At 37.3% G+C, this 7386-nt stretch overlaps 1 non-coding gene across 1 annotated transcript; it reads right to left on the bottom strand.

Annotated features, from left to right (window-relative positions):
- Positions 1-3094: 3094 nt before the first annotated feature.
- LOC131633871 (small nucleolar RNA R71) lies at positions 3095-3201 on the bottom strand. Its single transcript, XR_009293425.1, has one exon. It is a non-coding gene; the product is annotated as a small nucleolar RNA R71 (small nucleolar RNA).
- Between the last annotated feature and the right edge of the window lie 4185 nt (positions 3202-7386).

Below are 7386 nucleotides of genomic sequence, written 5' to 3'. Positions count from 1 at the left end.
TTTAAATTCAGGATCGAAGGTTTATGCTCTAATAATGAAGCCTAATATGAGGCTTTGATAGCCGGCCTCAAAATATTTTTGGATTTGGGGGCAAAAAGAGTTGAGATTAAAGGAGAGTCTGAGTTAGTTGTCAAAAAGTTAACAAAGGAATACAAATCCATTAAGGAAAACTTGCTAATGTACTTTGTTACAGCAAATCGATTAATAAAATGATTCGACTTTGTTGAGAGTCAACATGTGCCTCAGCTAGAAAATCAATAGGCGAATGATCTGGCACAGATCGTCTTAGGGTATAAAGCATCGAAGGAAAAATTAGAAGAACTGATTGAAGATAATTTCGACCAATCGGTCCTCTTCAGATTTGTCAATAGCAAAACTTGAGGGAGCAGAAACATAAAGATTTGGCGGAATAGACCCTGAAAATTTGAAAATTTTGCCATTGACAATAGGTAGAACTCTGATTGGGAAAAACTGACAATTGAATACTTAGAAAACCCAACAGGGTTAGTGGATTGAAAGATCAAGTATAAGGCTTTGAACTATGTCATCATAGGGAACATATTATTAAAAAAGACTCATGAGGGTGTCTTGCTCAAATGTCTTTGAGAAAGTGAGGCTTATTTGGCAATATTTTGTGTCTATAGTGGGCCGTGTGGTGCTCATCAAGCAGACCGTAAAATGAAGTGGTTGTTGTTTCGACAAGGCGTTTATCGGCCCATAATTTTTAAAGACATCGTCAAATTCTTCAAAGGATGCCAAGAGTGCCAAAGACATGCAGGAATTCAACATGATCCTGCAAGCGAACTGCATGCAATTGTAATACCTTGGCCATTCAGAGGTCTGACTTTAGATTTAATTGGCAAAATTCGACAAGCATAGTCTAAAAACCAAAAGTATATATTAGTTGGCATAAATTACTTTACTAAATGGATAAAAGCAATATCCTTAGTCAATGTGGACCAAGAGGGGGGGTAATAGACTTTATCCAAAACCACATTATCTACAGGTTTGGGATTCCTAAAACCATAAAAACTGACCAAGGATCAGTGTTCACATGTCAAAAATTGTAGGAGTTTGCTCCTGAAGTAAAGATTAAGTTGTTAATATCCACACCTTATTATGCCCAAGATAATGGTCAAGTCGAGGCGATTAATAATAATTGGTCTAATTAAGAAGCATTTGAGGAATAAACCAAGGAATTGATATAGGACATTAGATCAAGTTTTATGGGCATGTCGAACATCCCCTAAAGACACAACAAATACTACTCCTTTTCGTGTAACGTTTAGACATGATGTCGTTTTACCTGTCTAGATATATGTTAGTTGATCACACTGAATCGCGTTACATAATTGACCCGATTTGCACATGTTTTTCATTATTTTTTAGGTTATTTTTCTGTGTTATGTTTGTTCTTGGCAGGTATTGTCCCTTTTATTTACTCTTCTGAAGAAAACATGCGAAAAAGCAAAAAAAATCAGGATTTCCAGTCAATTTACACACATGGCGTCCAGCTCAGCGCCCGCTGTAGGGAGTGCGGTAACGTGTCCCACTTTATCCAGAGGGGTATCTAACATGTTCCCATGATCTCCACCTTGGCCTACTCCGCAGCCGCTGACCCCCCTCCGCGGGCGCGGTCATTGTTAATTGTTTCCCGCTCAGAAGGAGTTAAGTGGCGCTCCTATCTTTACGCAGCTCAAGGAACCTCTATAAATAGTTTTCGTTTTTCATTTTTTGATTTCATCAAACTTAGTCTACAACACTAAGCATATACTTACCTCTGTAAAAGCAATAATTTGCCACATCGGGGGATTATTGCACCATAGTGTGATTAGGTTGGAGCATTTTATTTTCCTTGTGATTTACTTCAAGCACTTTACTTTCCGCTTGTACCAGATTTAAAGACTCCGATTGGAGCAGGTTTTGATTTATTTCGCATTAACACTTTATTTATCTTGCCTTTACTTTCTGTCTATTTTACTGCACTTATTTATCCTGCATTTCTTTACATTACTTTATTTCACGCACTCGCTTTAATTACCATGTTTACATGCTTTTATATGCTTACTTTTATTTCCATGTCTGGCTAAGTTTTTAAAAGTTAGAATGTAAGGATCGTAGTAAAAAAAGAGTTCCAAATGTTGTATTAATAGAAATACTATTGGGATATTTTAACTTTTAATTCAAGTTTGCTGTACTTAAATGTTTATGGGAAAGATCGAAAGCCGTCCATACTTAAGATTGAACTTGATTAGTTTTTAACCGAACAAAAAGGGCGTAAACAGTTTGATTAGTTAATTAGGAATCTTTGACACATTTTTAGAAAACGATTTTAAAACTATTTTTGGATGCGTTTATAGTTTGAAATCCGATTCTTGGCCTAAAAGCCAAGAATCTCTTTATGTTAATCTTTCCAAGTTAAAACCACTTTTCCACTAAGACAAGTAACTAATTTCTTAAAAATAGGTTTACTACTTTAAGGTTTGAGGCACCTTTTATAGGTAACAATAAAAGGATATAATTAAAGAGTAAACTCGGTTCTTAGTACACGAAAGCGACAAGTTCCCGTTAAATGTTTCATTTCTATAAGTAGAAAATATTGCCCCATAAGTAGTTCTACCAACATACAACTGGATACCTAGTGGATCCTTTAGTGGAACCCGAATGTTACACTCGAGCACACCTTTTTATCCAAAGGTTAAGAAGAGCTATGGCTGAGGATTGTAACCAAAGACCTCTTAAGGAATTCGCTCAACCATCTAATGAGGAGCCTAGTTCTAGTATAGTAAACCTTGCCATAACAGCTAACAATTTCAAACTAAAGCCCTCACTATTACAATTAGTACAACAAAACCAATTCGCTGGTCTCGCTACTGAGAACCCAAATCAAAACCTAAAAGTTTTTATCCAGTTAGCTGACACCCTTAAGGCAAATGGTGCTTCACGTGAAGCAATTCGTCTAAGACTATTCCCTTTTTCCCTTAGAGGTAAAGCGCGTGACTGGTTATATTCTCTTCCAGCCAACTCAATAACAACTTGGGAAGACCTTAGGAGAGTATTCCTTGCTAGATATTTCCCCCCAAGCAAGACCGGTATCCTCAGGAACCTGATCACTAGATTCACTCAAAACCAAGATGATTCACTTTTTGAAGCATGGGAAAGATATAAAGACCTTTTAAGAGCTTGTCCGCACCATGGCCTAGAGCAATGGTTGATCATACACACCTTCTATAATGGAATCTATTATAATACTAAGATGTCTATAGACGCTGCCGCTGGTGGTGCATTGATGAACAAACCTTACCTTGACGCATGTGCCCTAATAGAAGATATGGCCCAAAACAATTATCAATGGGGAGCAGAACGAGCGACAGTAGAGAAGAAGGAGACCCAAGGAGGAGTACATGATATACGTTTCATGGACATGATGCAAGCCAAAATGGATGCCCTAGCCTTAAAAGTAAAAAATATGTCTCAAAACCCTGCCAAAAAAGCTGCAGTTAATCGGAATGCGAACTCTGTGGAACCCAAGGACATCAAACCTCTGATTGCAACCTTCTGAATGAGTCTAGCTCAAACCAAGTTAATTACACCCAAGGAAGCCCTTTTTATAATACCTATAATATTGGATGGAAGAATCACCCAACATTTTCCTATAAAAATAACAACCCAATCCAAAATCCTGGATCCTCGAGACCGCAGGGTTTTCAAACTCAAAGACAATATCAACCTATGCAAGTTGTACCACCGAAACCAAGTCTCAAGGAAACAGTAGATAATTTTATTCTAGACCAAACTCAGCAAAATAACGAGTTCCTAAACCAAAACGTTCATATAAATGAGCTAATCACACAACTAGGAATTAAGTTCGACCGAATGATAACCCATAATAAGATGCTTGAGACTCAGATCTCGCAAGTAGCTCAAACATAAGTTGCACGAACTATACCTGGAGGACAATTCCCTGGACAAACTCAACCCAATCCTAGAGGTCAAGAAAATGCCATTACCTTAAGAAGCGAAACCGCTTACGATGGACCTAAAAACCCAATCTTGAGCGCACCCTAGAAACCTAAGGAGAATGTCATACCCTAGGACAAAGTAGAGAAACCAGAGGAAACTGAAAAGAAACCAAACCAAGGAGTAGAAATAAAAGATAAGGATTATACACCACCACCATCGTATAAGCCACCAATTCCATATCCGCAGAGACTTAAGTAAACCCAAATAGAAAATCAATACCAAAAAATTATCAAGGTGATAGAGAAACTCCATGTAGAAATCCCTTTTGTTGCACCCCAAAAATTTCCCACCTATTTATTCCTAAAAAGGGTTTCATATCACATCATTGTACATGTTTCATATAGGTCATTCATCCAATACATTCATTCATATCATGGTTACTACTCAAAAGATGACAAAAAAAGAAGTTTGTGGAAAGGAATTTCTGACCAAAGGAAGGAGATATGAGGTCTCATTGTATGACATCATCTTCATCAAAATTCGCCTAGAATTAGGGTTTCATGACTCTCTGATTAATGCATTGATTGGAAGATACAAGCTTGAGGTTCGTCTGGTCTTCCTAAATTAGGATTTTGACCAAAGTAAACTCAATTGACTTTCTGGTCAACATTTTTAATCAGAAGTTAAAATATGGTAGGAGGTGCCATGGGGTCCATGTGGAAGCATTCAGTTGATTTCATTGATTGATTCTTGATTGAAATAGAAGTGGCAGTTGATTAATCAAAAAACTCATATGTGAGATGGAAAAAAGTCAAACAGTTGACTTTTGGATATTTTGGTCAAAGTCAATGTCAACAGTCAAATATTGAAGATTGGTTAAAAATTGGTCAAGAAAAGTCAACAAAATAAAATAAAATCAAGAATTATCCAAAATTACCAAAAATGGAAGGTAGTTGAAATATGAAATTTCCAAAAATGGAAAGTGAAACACTTAGAATTTTTTTTGGAATTTTTGAGGACCATTGATCAGCTCACTTCACAGCCTGATTACACGTGGGTTTAGGCATTATTTCAGAGAAAGTTCAAAATCAATATTGTTCATCTCATGGAGATGAACAATTTTGTAGTTGGGAACTTTTTCATATGAAGCTTGGATTAAGAGATATAAAGCTAAGAAGTTGGAAGAATCATATTTGTTCACGTCATATTGCTGGGCAAGCTCCTAGGCACAATGCAAGCATTTCTACAAACACATGGTGTGCTACATTCGAAACCAATTGTAGAGGATTACGAGGACTTTAGGAATTCAAACATGAGGCTAATTTCTTCTTCTTTATGTCCTCTATCCAATGAGACAAGAATCATGGATTTTGGGTGTGTATAGAGAGAGATATGGGGGCTCAAAGTCAAGTTCTCACAAAGTCATGTATTGATCAAAACGAGGGCACATTTCCTAGGCACGCGTGAGCATTTCTTCAAACACGTGGCGTGCCAATTTTAAGGCTGATTTTAGAGAAATGCAAACATTAATCTGGCTCAAGATCAGCATCAAATTACTCTACTCCGTGAGCTCTTCACAATGGGCTCAATATCATTAATGTTGGGTGCATATTAAAGAAGATATCAATGCTCAAAGTCACATCCTCGCCAAGCTGCATGTTGACCAAGACATGGGCCAGGTGCACAATCACGCGCGCACAGGAGTTGGCAATGTTGACACACCATGTTTCAATCCATTTTTGTGAGAGTTACAAACCATTTCTTTCAGCCTTTCCAACACCATTCATGTTTCATTCCACATCCTCTTTCTACTGATGTCAAGATTGTTAGAACAAGATTTGTTCTGATCAATATTCTTAGTTTTGATGATAACAATGTATATGAATTTTGCTTGAGATAATGTGGTACTCTAATCCTATGCAATTTCCATTTCAGGAAATATATAAAGAGTATGCACAAATTCAGCGCAAGAAGCACTAACTCAGAAGGTTCAAGTATGCAACATCAGAACATGCTCTCGCAAGACATCAGAAGATGGTCAAGCAGAATCAGAACATGGTCTATTGAAGCATCAGAAGAACTTGAGATCAGAAGCAGAAGCACTGAAGTTCTCATGGTATCACGCTAGAAGCACTTCAAGGTCAGAAGACAAGAAGATGCTCTGCACCAAGCTGTTTGACTCTGATGATATTCAAACGTTGTTTATACAAACATCAGATCAGAAGCAAGTACAAGATGGCAGGCTACACTGACTGACAAAAGGAACGTTAGAAGCTATTAAAGGCAACATCAGTTAAAGCAGGAAAAGCAAGGCTCGAGGTAGTTGACAAAAGAGTGAAACATTAAATGCAATGCTATACGGATCACGCAACGCATTAAATGCTCCCAACGGTCATCTTCTCAAACGCCTATAAATAGAAGTTCTGATGAGAAGCTGAAAATACAACTTTGCGCAAACATACAGAAACGCTGTCAAATTCTAAAAGCTCTCAAACTTCATCTTCAACCTCACTTCATTACTGTTGTAATATCTTAGTGAGATTAAGCTTAAACTTTAAGAGAAATATCACAGTTGTGATTATAGCTTTTAAGAAGCATTTTAATACTCTTGTAAGAATTTGTTTACATTCATTTGTAAGAACTAGAGGAGATCAAGTTGTGATCGGATTCTCTAGAAAGTCTTAGAGGGTATCTAAGCATTGTGTTCCTAGAGTGACCAGGTTGTGATCAGAATACTCTAGAAGACTTAGAGGTTATCTAAGTGGAAAACCATTGTAATCTCGTGTGATTAGTGGATTAAATCCTCAGGTAAGGTAAATCACTCCAAGGGGGTGGACTAGAGTAGTTTAGTTAACAACGAACCAGGATAAAAATCATTGTGCAAATTGTTTTTATCTTAAGAGTTTTAAAGCTACACTTATTCAAACCCCCCCTTTCTAAGTGTTTTTCTATCCTTCAAAGATTACAATGTTTGGCCAAGAGAATAGTGAGTTATAGAGATCAAAAGTTGGTGACTTAGTGATAATGTGGTACGATGTTTCTGGCCAGAATTTACTGCACACAAGCATGGTGCATTCCATCACTTAGCCATAACAAGCCGTGCAACCCCTTGAATACGTGAAAGGCATACCAAGACTTACCACAAATGCATAACCCTTGTGCATTAAGTCTCAAATGAAAAGGACAAGCTCAGTTACAGCCTCACCATTGTACGATCCGATGCACCCATGGGTTCACTATATAAAAACAAAAGCTCTTCACAATTTAGGACAAGCTTCATTTTCATTTTTCAGTTTCCAAAATCTTTCAAACTCTCTCTTCATTCTTTCCTCTCTCATGGTTCTCTCTCTTTCCACCATAACAACCACCCTAACTGTTTTTCAACCACCATAACCACCTTCATCTACAACCTTCAACAACCAC

This window comes from Vicia villosa, unplaced genomic scaffold (assembly GCF_029867415.1).
Source record: "Vicia villosa cultivar HV-30 ecotype Madison, WI unplaced genomic scaffold, Vvil1.0 ctg.001183F_1_1, whole genome shotgun sequence".
In the NCBI taxonomy this organism is placed as follows: Eukaryota; Viridiplantae; Streptophyta; class Magnoliopsida; order Fabales; family Fabaceae; genus Vicia; species Vicia villosa.
The sequence above is the reverse complement of the archived record's forward strand: the minus strand, read 5'-3'. Positions and strand labels throughout refer to the sequence as shown.